This window comes from Diceros bicornis, chromosome 22 (assembly GCF_020826845.1).
Source record: "Diceros bicornis minor isolate mBicDic1 chromosome 22, mDicBic1.mat.cur, whole genome shotgun sequence".
Classification (NCBI taxonomy): Eukaryota; Metazoa; Chordata; class Mammalia; order Perissodactyla; family Rhinocerotidae; genus Diceros; species Diceros bicornis.
In genome coordinates, this window is record NC_080761.1 from 15508388 (window position 1) to 15522558 (window position 14171).

Genomic DNA, 14171 nt, shown 5'->3' on the forward strand with positions numbered 1-14171 from the left:
TCCTTCCATAGGACTTGCATTCCAGGACCCTGCTGGAGTTTAATTCAAAGTTAAAACAAAAATATCTGAGACTTCAGCTCAAATCTTCCGATCAAAATATTTACAAAATGAAGATGGTGTCAAGAAGGAAAGTTGGGCTAGTCATAGGTGAACTCAATATAATCCAAACCACACATGAGGCATAGCTAAACTCAAATCTAGGAGGACTCTGTAAGATCAGCCCTTAGTCTACCTTCAAACTAAAATAAAGGACTTGCATTCTCTGGAAAACAAGCAAAAATAACCAAACATCGTACTTCCTCCTCCATTGTTATTTTACATACAAAGTCTAGAATACAATACAAAATTATGAAATTTATAAAGAATTTAGAAAATGTGATCCAAAATCAAAAAAATTAAATACACATAGTCAATAGATGCAAGCCCACAGAAGACTCCATTATTGAAGTTAAAAGTCAAGAGCTTTAAAACAAATACTATAAGTGTTACAGAATTTACAGAAAAATATCATGAATAAAAAGATGTAGTTTTTGAAGAAAAACAAAAATCACAATAGAAACCAAATGAAACTCTAGAATGAAAACACAATATCTGAATAAAATAAACTAAAATAAAATTTTACAATGTAATATTTTACAGAGTACAAACTTTCAGTTTAAGATGGGCTTAGCAGAAGATAGGACACTGCAGGAAAAAGGATCAGTGAACTTGGAGACAGGTTATTATAAATTTTTTAAACTGAATCATAGAGAGAAAAAGATTAACCAAATGAACAGAGCATCAGTGAACCTAGAGATAATACCAAGGCATCTAGTATGCATTTAATTGGAGTTCTACAGTAACAGGAGAAAAAGAATAGAGCAGAAAAATTGTTTGAAGAAATAATGATGCAAATTTTTCAAAAGTTGATGAAAAACAATAACCCACAGATCCAAGAATGTAAATTAATCCCAAGAAGAATAAATACAATAAAAAAAAAAAAACCATTGAGGCACATCATAGCCAAATTACAGGGAATCAATACTAAAAAGAAAATATTAAAAGCACTAAAAAATAAAAAAGACATTTTACATACAGGGGCACAATTATAAGAAGGACAGCTGACTGTACATCAGAAATAATGCAAGACAGAAAATAAGTGAAACAATATATTTAAAATCTGAAAAAATAAATGTTAACTATCTCCAGTGAAAATATCCTTTGAAAATGAAAGTGAATTAAAGATAATCTCAGATACACAAAAATAAATTTGAGAAAGATTAAAGACCTATACACAAAAGCTAAAATTATAAGCATTTTAGATGAAATAAAGGAGAATATCTTCATAACCTAAAGATAGGGAAAAGTTTCTTAGAATACAAAAAGCAAAACTTTAAAAGAAAAGAAAAAATATAGTGGACTTCATAAAAATTAACATTTCTGTTCATAAAAACACCATTTAAAATAAGCTGAAAATCCACAAATTGAGAGAGGGAAAATATATATATATGGACAGAGAAAAGGGAGGGGAGGGGACGTACAACTAGAATATACAAAAGATTCTTCAAAATTAAAAATAGGAAAAAACAACCAAAAAATTTTTAAATAGACAAAAGGCAAGAATATGCACATCAGTAAACACACAAAAAGGTATTTAACATCATTAGTCATTTCATAAGAGATGAAAATTAAGACCACAGCATGTATCAATTAGAATGGCTAAAATTAATCCTCAACTTTAATGGTAGGAATTTAAATGGTACAACCACTGTAGAAAACTGAAAGTTTCTTTTAAGTTAAACATATACTTACCATATAGCTCAACAATTCCCCCCCATGCATTTTCCCAAAATAAATAAAAATATATGGCTACACAAACATTTGTACGCAAATGTTCATATAAGCCTTATTCATAATAGTCAAAAACTGGTAACAATCCCAATGTCCATGAAGAGGCAAATGGATAAACGCAGTTTGGTAGCATCTAGAGGCAGGCAGGCAGGGCTTGTTATTGGGGCCTCTAGTTGGGCAGCCCTGTCTAACTGCTGAGCATAGCCTCCAATCTTACCCTACCAACTGACCCATCCACTACCCTAAGCTGACATGACTGGTAAAGGTCTTTCACTGCTGAAGCAAACATGTAAAGTCTCGAAGAGGAGACAACTTAATCAAATGCACAGATACCAATGCAAGAATATAAGGATCATGAAAAAATAAGGGCAACATGACACTACTAAAGGAAAGTAATAAAGCTCCAATAACCGACCCTCAAGAAATGGAAATCTACAAATTCTCTGACAAAGAATTCAGAATAATTCTCTTAAAGAAGTTCAGTGAACTACAAGAACATACAGAGAGTCAACTACATGAAATTAGGAAAACAATGCATGAATGAAGAGAAGTTCAACAACAAAAACAAAAGGAATCCTAGAGCTGAAGAATGCAATTACTGAACTGATTCAATAGAGAACTTCAACAGCAGATTTGACCAAGCAGGATCCCAAATACATTGAACCCAAAAAGGACTACACCAAGACACATTATAATTGACAAAAGGCAACAAAGAGAAAATTTTGAAAGCAGCAAGAGAAAAGCAACTCATCACATACAAGAGAGACTTCCACCCTCCTTCATAAGACTCTGAGCAGCTTTTTCAGCAGAAACTTTCTAGGCTGGAGACAGTGGGATGATATATTCAAAATATTGAAAGAAAAAAACTGAACGAAGAATACTATACCTGGCAAAGATATCCTTCAGAAATAAAGGAGAGATAAAGGCTTTCCCAAGAAAATATGAGAAGGCCCATCAACACTAGATCTGCCTTACAAGAAATGCTAAAGGGCATTCTAAAAGCTGAAATGAAAGGATGCCAATAAACATTGTAAAAATGTATGAACGTAGAGGCCAGCGTGGTGGCGTAGCAGTTAAGTTTGTGTGTTCCACTTCAGTGGCCCGGTGTTTGCAGATTTGGATCCTGGGTACGGACCTACTCACCGCTCATCAAGCCATGCTGAGGTGGCATCCCATATAGAAGAACTAGAAGGACGCACAACTATGACATACAACTATCTATTGGGACTCTGGGGATAAAAAGGGTAAAAAAGGATGAAGATTGGCAACAGATGTTAGCTCAGGGTCAATCTTCCTCAAACAGAAAAAATAAAAATAAAGTAACATTTAAAAAAAAAGTATGAATGTATAAAACTCACCAATAAAGGTAAATATGTAGTCAAAGTCAGATTCTCTAATATCGTAATCATCACACGTAAATCACTTACACCTCTAGTTTAAAAGTAAAAAAAAAAGTATTAAAATAACTATAACTACAATAATTTGTTATTGGATACACAATATTAAAAACATGTAAATTGCAACATAAATAACCTAAAATGTAGAAGTAAAAGTATAGTTTCTATATGCTATCCAAGTGGTTACCAGCTTAAAACTTGTTATAACTATAAGATATTTTATGTTAGCCTCATGTTAACCATGAAAAAAAAAAACATTAGTAAATAAACAAAAGGTTTTGATAAAGAAGTCACAGCATACCACAAAAAGTTATCAAAATACAAAGAAAGACATCAAGAGAGGAAGCAAGGAACAATGGATCTACAAAACACTCAGAAAACAATTAACAAAATGGCAATAGCAACTCCTTACCTATCAATAATTACTTTAAATGTAAATAGATTAAATTCTCTAACCAAAAGACATGGAGAGTTAGTGTCAAGATGGCGGCTTACGTGGATGCTGAACTCACCTTCTCCCACAGACACAACAAATGTACAGTTACTCTTGGAATAATTACCCCTGAGAGAGAGCTGAAAACTGGATAAAAAGAACCCCTGCAACAAGAGACAGTCTTTATGACTGAGGTGGAAGAGGCATAAATTCCTTTCTGGAGAGAAAAAAGCCACCTTCGCAAACCACAGCACTTCACAGCCACCCAGGAGCAATCCAAAGGTATGCAGCCTTCCCTGGAGGAGTGTGGGCCCTGAGTGGGGGAGCATTACTGATATAAGAATCTTTGTGTCCCAGCACAACCGAGATGAGTATCATAATATCTGGCTTTGCTGGCTACTAAAAGCAATGGGTAATACCCCCAGAAAAGCTATCAGACATAAGGGGAAAAAAAAGCTGGCTCTTAAAAGGCCCAGACACAAATTCATCCATTTCTGAAAGCAACCTAAAATCACCAGAAAGAAAGGTGCACAGTCCTTTGGTGAAAAGAGGCTCTGGGTGCATCTGGGTGAAAGGTGAGACCTCTCCAGGGACTGAGACATTTGTGGCAGCCATTATTATGACCTAGTACAGGCATGCTGACATAGACACTGGCAGAGACATTGGAGTTCTTCCCCTGGCCTGTTAGCCCAGGATCTGCCCCACCCACTAGAGCATCAATTAATCCGGATCAGCCAGGGCAGGCAGTCTGGCCAAGGCACTGGTCTGACCCAACAGCAAGCCCTTGGGAAACTGGTGGGCCTTCAGAGGCTGGATGCCTTGATCCTCTGAAGCCAGGGGAATGGGTCCACCTCTGTGGGGCAGGGCTTGCACAAGGAGCAGGTGGAGTGTGTGGGGCACCTGCAGTGGGGTGACTGGGTGTGCTTCAGAGCTTTGGGGCACATGCATGGGGCAGGTTGGTGTTGATGGAGTGTGTACCCTGTGGGCTGTGAGGCTTGTCAGCTGCAGAAGACTTGTATTTCTCAAACAGCCACATAGGAGATCAGCCCCCACCATCCAATTGGGTGCAATTGGAAGCAACTGAAGCAACTGGGTGCTCTCAAGCCTGGGGTCAGCCACACTCATCTGCAACCCAGAGAGAGCTGACAAGAGCCTTGTAGGCCCTTGAGCCTAACAACCAACCATGCTGGAGGCCTACTCACTTAAAAGAAAAACTGCAACAGGAATGTGCTATTAGACCTTTCAGCCAACTGTGCTGGGGCCCCCCATACCCAATAAAGTGACTGAAGGGTCCACAGCAGACACACACAGTTGAGCAATACAACCAGCTGGCCAAGGGGACAGCCCAGCCTCCCTGGGAACCTATAGCAAGAACAACCCTGCCACAACAACAGGACACAAGTAGCCCACACAAGGGTCATTCCTGGAACATTTGGAACTGGTGACGAGACAGAAGCACACTGCTGGGCCTCATAAGGCATCTCTTACATAAGGCCACCTCTCCAAGATCAGGGCACATAGCAGACCCACCTAATACATACATATAAGCACAGAGAAAGAGGCAAAATGAGGATGCAAAGAATACGTTCCAAGTAAGGGAACAGGACAAAACCCCAGAAAAAGAACTGAATGAAACATAAATGAGCAATCTACCTGACAAAGAGTTCAAACAAAAAGTCATAAGGATGTTCACTGATCTTGGGAGAAGAATGGATGAACTCAGTGAGAACCTCAACAAAGAATTGGAAAATATAAAAAAGAACCAATCAGAAATGAAGACTACAATACTGGAAATGAAAAACTGACTAGAGGAACTAAAAAAGCAGAGTAGAAGATAAAGAAGAACAAATCAGCCAGCTGGGCGAAAGACTAGAGGAAATCACTCAAGCTGAATAGCTAAAAGAAAAAAGAATTAAAAAGAATGAGGACAGTCTAAGGGATCTCTGGGACAACATCAAGCACACTAACATCCACATCATAGGTTTCCCTGAAGGAGAAGAGAGAGACAAAGGGGTAGAGAATCTATTTGAAGAAATAATAGCTGAAAACTTTCCTAACCTGAGGAAGGAGACAGACATCCAGGTACAGGAAGCACAGAGAGCACCAAACAAGAGAAACCCAAAGGGGCCCATGCCAAGACACATCATAATTAAAATGTCTAGAATTAAAGATAAAGAGAGAATACTGAAAGCCACAAGAGAAAGGCAACAAGTTACACACAAAGGAAACTCCATAAGGCTATTAACTGACTTCTCAGCAGACACCTTACAGGCTAGAAGAATGTGGCACAATATGTTTAAAGTGCTAAAAGGAAAAAACCTACAAGGTAGGTTTCTACTTGGCAAGGTTATCATTCAGAATGGAAGGAGAGACAAAGAGTTTCCCAGACAAACAAAAATTAAAGGAGTTTATCAGCAAGAAACCAATCCAACAAGAAATGCTAGAGGGACTTATTTAAGGGGGAAAGAGAAGACCACAAATAGGAAAACATTATCTATTTCCATGATAAGAGGGTAACAGATACAAATGCACAAAAAAGAGGTTAGATATGAGGTGAAAAACATAAAATGTGGGAATAGGGGAGTAAAAGAGTAGAGTTTTAGAAAGAGAGCAAACTAAAGAGACCATCAACTTAATATAGATTGCTATATACGTATGTTATTATATATGAACCTCACGGTAACCACAAACCAGAAACCTATAATAAATATCTGAAAAACTAAGAGAAAGGAACCCAAACATAATACTAAAGAAAGCGATCAAACCACAAGACAAGAGGGCAAGAGAAGAAGAAAGGAACAGAGAAGAACTACTAAAACACCCAGAAAAAAGTAACAAAATGGCAGTAAGTACATACTTATCAATAGCTACTTTAAATGTCAATTGACTAAATGCTCCAATAAAAGGCATATGGTGGCTGATTGGATAAAAAACAAGACCCATATATATGCTGCATACAAGAGACACACTTCAGACCTGAAGACACTCACAAACTGAAAGTGAAGGGATGGAAAAAGATACTCCATGCAAATGGCAATGAAAAGAAAGCTGGGGTAGCAATACTTATATCAGAAAAAGTAGACTTTAAAACAAAAACTGTAACAAGAGACAAAGAAGGGCACTACATAATGATAAAGGGAACAATCCAACAAGAGGATACAACACTTGTAAACATCTATGCACCCAACATAGGAGCACTTGATTATATAAAGCAGTTATTAACAGACATAAATGGAGAAATAGACAGCAACCCAGTAGGGGACAGTAGGGGACTTGAACACTCCACTTACACCAATGGATAGATCATCTAAACAGAAGATCAATAAGGAAATATTGGCCTTAAATGACACACTAGACCAGATAGACTTAGTAGATATATACAGAACATTCCACCCAAAAACCAAAGAATACACATTCTTTTCAAATGTACATGGAACATTCTCCAGGATTGATCACATATTAGGCCACAAAACAAGTCTTAATAAATTTAAGAAGATTAAAATAATACCAAGCATCTTATCTGACCACAACAGTATGAAACTAGAAATCAACTACAGGAAGAAAATCAGAAAAGCCACAAATACGTGGAGATTAAACAAAACGCTACTGAACAACGATTGGGTCAATGAAGAAATCAAGGGAGAAATCAAAAAATCCCTGGCGACAAATGAAAATGAAAATATGACATGCCAGAATTTATGGGATACAGCAAAAGTGATTCTAAGAGGGAAGTTTATAGCAATAGAGGCCTACCTCAAAAAAACAAGAAAAATCTCAAATAAACAATCTAACAGTGCACCTAAAGGAACTGGAGCAAGAACAAACAAAGCCCAAAATCAGTAGAAGCAGGGAAACAATAAAAATCAGAGGAGAAATAAATGAAATAGAGACTTAAAAAAAATAGAAAAAAATCTATGAAACTAAGACCTGGTTCTTAGAAAAGATAAACAAAATTGAAAAACCTTTAGCGAGACTCACCAAGAAAAAAAAAGAGAGATGGCTCAAATAAATAAAATCAGATATGAAAGAGGATAAATTACAACTGGTACCTTAGATATACAGAAGATTATAAGAGAACACTACAAAAAGCTATATGCCAAGAAATTGGATAATCTAGAAGAAAGAGATAAATTCTTAGAATCATACAATCTTCCAAAACTGAATCAAGAAGAAATAGAGAATTTGATTAGACCAATCACTGGTAAGAAGATCAAAACAGTAACCAAAAATCTCCCAAAAAATAAAAGTCCAGGACAAGACAGCTTCTCTCGTGAATTGTGCCAAACATTCAAAGAAGACTTATTACCTATCCTTCTCAAATTCTTCCCAAAAAATTGAAGAGGAGGGGAAGCTTCCTAAGTCATTCTATGAAGCCAACATTACCCTGATACCAAAACCAGACAAGGACAATACAAAAAGAAAATTACAGGCCAATATCACTGATGAACATTGATGCAAAAGTCCTCAACACAAAACTAGCAAATCAAATACAATAATACATTAAAAAGATCATACACCATGATCCAGTGGGATTTATTTCAGGGATGCAGGGATGGTTGAACATCCACAAATCAACCAATGTGATATACCACATTAACAAAATGAAAAATAAAAATCACATGACCATCGCAAGAGATGCAGAGAAAACATTTGACAAAATACAGTATCCACTTATGATAAAAACTCTGAATAAAATGTGTATAGAAGGAAAGTACCTCAACATAATAAAGGCCATATATGACAAACCCACAGCTAATATCATTCTCAATGGTGAAAAACTGAAAGCTATCCCTCTAAGAACAGGAACCAGACAAGGATGCCCACTTTCCCACTCCTATTTAGCATAGTATTGGAAGTCCTAGCCAGAGCAATCAGACAAGAAAAAGAAATAAAAGGGATCCAAATTGGAAAGGAAGCAGTGAAACTGTCACTTTTTGCAGATGACATGATTTTATGTATAGAAAACCCTAAATAATCCACCATAAAACTCTTACAAATAATAAATGAATACAGTAAAGTTGCAGGATAGAAAATCAACATACAAAAATCTGTTGCATTTCTATACACTAACAACAAAGTAGCAGAAAGAGAAATTAAGAACACAATGCCATTTACAATTGCAACAAAAAGAATAAAATACCTAGGGATAAATTTAACCAAAAGGTGAAAGATCTGTACACTGAAAACTATAAAACATTGCTGAAAGAAATTGAAGACACGAGGAAATGGAAAGATATTCCATGCTCTTGGATTCGAAGAATTAACATACTTAAAATGTCTACATTTCCTAAAACAATTTATAGATTCAATGCAATCCCTATCAAAGTTCCAACAACATTTTTCACAGAAATAGAACAAAGAATCCTAAAATTTATATGGAACAACAAAAGACCCCAAATAGCCAAAGGAATCCTGAGGAAAAAGAACAAAGCTGGAGGTATCACACTCCCTGATTTCAAAATTTACTACAAAGCTATAGTAACCAAAACAGCATGGTACTGGCACAAAAACAGACACACAGATCAATGGGATAGAATTGAAAGCCCAGAAATAAACCCACACATCTATGGACAGCTAATTTTTGACAAGGGAGCCAAGAACATACAATGGAGAAAGGAAAGTCTCTTCAATAAATGGTGCTGGGAACACTGGACAGCCACATGCAAAAGAATAAAAGTAGACCATTATCTTACACCATACACAAAAATTAACTCAAAATGGATTAAAGACTTGTATGTAAGATCTGAAACCATGAAACTTCTAGAAGAAAACATAGGAAGTACACTCTTCAACATCAGTCTTAGCAACATATTTTCAAGTACCATGTCTGACCAGGCAAGTGAAACAACAGAAAAAATAAACAAATGGGACTACATCAAACTAAAAACCTTCTGCACAGCAAGGAAACCATGAACAAAAGGAAAAGTCAACCTAAAAATTGGGAGAAGATATTTTCAAACCATATATCTGACAAGGGGTTAATCTCCAAAATATATAAAGAACCCATACATCTCAACAGCCAAAAAACTAACAACCCAATTAAAAAATGGGCAAAAGATCTGAACAGACATTTCTCCAAAGAAGATATACAGACGGCCAACAGGCACATGAAAAGATGTTCGACATCACTAACTATCAGGGAAATGCAAATCAAAACTACAGTGACATATCATCTCACTCCTGTCAGAATGGCTATAATTAACAAGACAGGAAACAATAAGTGGTGGAGAAGATGTGGAGAGTAGGGAACTCTCATATGCTGCTGGTGGGAGTGCAAATTGGTACAGACACTATGGAAAACAGTATGGAGATTCCTCATAAAATTAAGGATAGAACTACCATACGATCCAGCTATTCCACTGCTGGGTATTTATCCAAAGAACATGGAAACATTAATGCATAAAGATACATTCACCTCTATGTTCACTGCAGCATCATTCACAATAGCCAAGACTTAGAAGCAACCTAGGTGCCCATCAAGTGATGAATGGACAAAGAATATGTGGTATATATACACAAAGGAATACTATTCAGCCATCAGAAATGATGAAATCCAGCCACTTGTGACAACATGGATGGACCTTGAGGGTATTACGCTAAGAGAAATAAGTCAGAGGGAGAAAGTCAAATACCATATGATCTCACTCCTAAGTAGAAGATAAAAACAACAACAAACAATCATATAGAGACAGAGACTAGATTGGTGATTACCAAAGGTAAGGGGGGAGAGAGGAGGGCAAAAGGGATGATTAGGCACACGTATGTTGTGATGGATTGTAATTAGTCTTTGGGTGGTGAACATGATGTAATCTATACAGAAATCAAAATATAATGATGTACACCTGAAATTTATATAATGTTATAAACCAATGTTACTGCAAGAAAAATAAAAGACATAAAATAGCTGAATGAATTTTTTAAAAATGATCCAATGATATGCTGCCTACAAGAAACTTAGTTTAGCTTTAAGGACACACATAGCATGAGAGTGAAGGGATGGAAAAAGATATTCCAAGCAAATAGTAACCAAAAGAAAGCAGGAGTAACTATACTTATATCAGACAAAAAAGACTTTAAGCTAAAAATGCTCATGAGAGACAAAGAAGGTCATTGTATAATGAAAAAGGAGTCAATTCATCAAGAATATATAACAATTATAAATATTTATGCACCCGACATTGGAGCACCTAAATTTATTAAATGAATCTAGCAGAACTAAAAGGAGAAATGAACAGAAGTACAATAGGAGTTGAGGACTTTAATAGCCCACTCTCAGCAATGGATAAATCATCCATACAGAAAAGCAATAAGGAAACAGCAGATTAGAACAACACTATAAACCAAATGGACCTAGATATATACAGAACATTCCATCCAACAGCAGCAAAATACACATTCTTCTCAAGTGTTCATGGAACATTTTCTAGGGTACACCATGTTAGGCCACAAAACAAGTCTTAACAAAATCAGGAACACAGAAATTATATCAAGTACATTTGATATAATTCACACAGTGGTATGAAACTAGAAATCAATAAAAAGAAAAAAGTTGGAAAATGCACAAATATGTGGAGATTAAACAAAACACTCCTGAACTACCAATGGATCAAATGGAAATCCAAAATCCAAAAATATCTTGAGATAAATGAAAATGGAAACAAAACATACCAAAACTTGTGGGATGCAGCAAAAGCAATTCTAAGAGGAAAGTTTATGACTATGAACACTTACATTAACAAAAAGAAAGATTTTAAATAAACAACCTAACATTACACCTCAAGGAAGTAGAAAAAAGAAGAACAAACTAAGCTGAAAGTTAGGAGAAGGAAGGAAATAATAAATATTAGAGCAGAAATAAATGCAATAGAGAATAGAAAAACAATAGAAAAGTTTAATAAAACTAAGAGCTGATTCTTTGAAAAGATAAAATTGAGAAAACTGTAGCTAGACTAACCAAGAAAAAAAAGAGAGAACTCAAATGAATAATATCAGAAATGAAAGAGGAGACACTACAACAGATACTACAGAAACACAAAGGATCATAAGAGACTACTATGAACAATTATGTGCCAACAATCCCAATACAGCTTCCTTACAATCAGAAAGAAGTAACACTAGAAAATGAATTATTTATCTCCTCAGTTGACTTTACCCATAAAACTTACTTAGGACAAACTTTTGTTTAATTATTATTTTTATAGCTTTATTGATTCATTTGTAATAATTTTTAATATAATATTTCAGAGAATAATACAACAGATATCTATACACACCTCCAGGATTAATAAATACTAACATTGACACATTTGTTTATATTTTTACAATTTATGAAAAATTACAGATTTGGTTGAAACCAGCCCTTATACATCTCCCCTATTCCATTGCCTCCACCTGCTGGCCAAGAGGAAATCACTACTCTGATTTTGCATACATATTTGTCAATCTTTATACTTGACTCCATAATATGCATTCATAAACAATATATAGTATTTATGTGTATCTTTAAATTTTACATAAATGCTATTTTATCGTAATTTTTCTCACTCAATCTTATTTCTTTAAGTTCTGCCAAATTGATACATAGGTTTACTTCATTCCTTTTACTGCAATACAGTATTAAAATGCACAATTATACCACAAATCCATTCTCATATTGTGGAGATTTAGATCGTTTTAATATTTCCTCATCACAAAAGGAATGTAATCAAGATCCTTGTCATCACTACTTGTAGACCTAAATGAAAGTTTCACTAGGGGGTAAATAATAAGCTGAAATTTATTGAATGAACATCTAATTTATTAATAATGAAAAATTATTTTTTAAAGTAATGGTAAGAATTTATACTTCTCCCAGTATACTTTCAAAGTTCCCATTTTTATGCATTTATTCAAACTTAGTATTGTCTTACTCTTTATTACCAATTTGACAAATTGTGAAATGATTCTCTAATAATTTTTAAAAATTTCCCCCAACATAACAAATCTCATGTTTGTTAGTTGAGTTTCCTTATTAATGAATTGCCTGTTAATATCTACTTTTATATAATTCTTTTTTTCTATTTGTTCTATAGTAGTTCTAGCTATGTTCTTGATATTTATAGTTTTTTTTGTTATATGCATTGCAGATATCTTTTCCCATTCAGTGGTTTGCTTTTAACTTTGTATATAGTGGCTTTAAAAATTAGACTTCGAAAATATTTTACTATTCTTATATTTATTAATATTTCACTTTATGGTTTGTACTTTTTGTGTCTTGTTAAATAAATCCTTCATTACTGAGATGCCATAAAAAAGACATAAAAGAAAAAATAAATTAAAATCTTCACACACACACAAAAAACAAGACACTATGAAGAAAGACAAGGCAGATTTGAAAAAGAACTGAATAAAGATTCTAGATAAAAAAAAATATTTTCCTGAAATTAAAACATCAACACTGAGCAACAGTTTAGACACAGTTGAAAAGGGAATTAGTGAACTGGAGGAAATATTGGAACTAATAATTCAACACAGTGACATAAAAAGATAGAAAACAAGATTAAGAGACAAGGAGAATAGAATGAAGAAACATCTAATTTGAAACATCTGATGAAGATTTAAAATTTTAAAAGGGAGGACTCTATCTAAGTGTCTCGCATACATTATACCATTTAATTGACATAACAAACTATGAAGTGGGTATTATTTTTCCCAATTTATGCAGAGAAGGACACTAAGGCTTAGTTGAATAGTATATCTAATTTACACAGATGTTGCATGAGAAAGCCTGGATTCAAATTAAGATCTAATGACTTTGAATTCCTTCTTTTTTTTTTTAACAGTAAACAACATTTTTCCCCTACCTAAAAGCACTCAGTGTTGGGGATTCCCATTTGTGTCTGACTCACTCTATGTAGACACATTAGCAAATTAACCCTACAACTGCCATGTTTTAGGATTATGTTAGCAAAATAAAACTTTTATGTAACTAGTTGAGTCATGGTTAATTTTATGTGAGAAATAGCTATATACACTTAAGAATAACAAAAACGGAATCCTAGTCTCTCACTATATAGTAGAAATTAAAGACAAAATCCATTTAGCACTGTGATGGTTCATTTTACATGTCAATTTGACTGGGCCATGGAGTGCCCAGACATTTGGTCAAACATTATTCTTGGTGTTTCTGTGTGAGTTCTTTTTGGTGACAGTAACATTTAAATCAGTAGACTGAGTAAAACAGATTGCCCTCCATGAGGGTGGGCTTCATCCGTCATTTGAGGGCCTGACTGGAACAAAAAGGCTGACACTTCTGGGAGTGGGGGGAATGTTGGGACTTGTCAGCCTCCATAACCACATGAGCCAATTCCTTATAATAAATCTCTTGATATATATTTATATATCTCCTATTGGTTTTATTTCTCTAGAGAACCCTGACTAATACAAGTTTGGTTAAAGCTGGTGAGTGAATACAGCTAGATGTTTGAAATCAATAAGGAGGAACTGAAGGCAAAAAAGTACAGGTATACCTT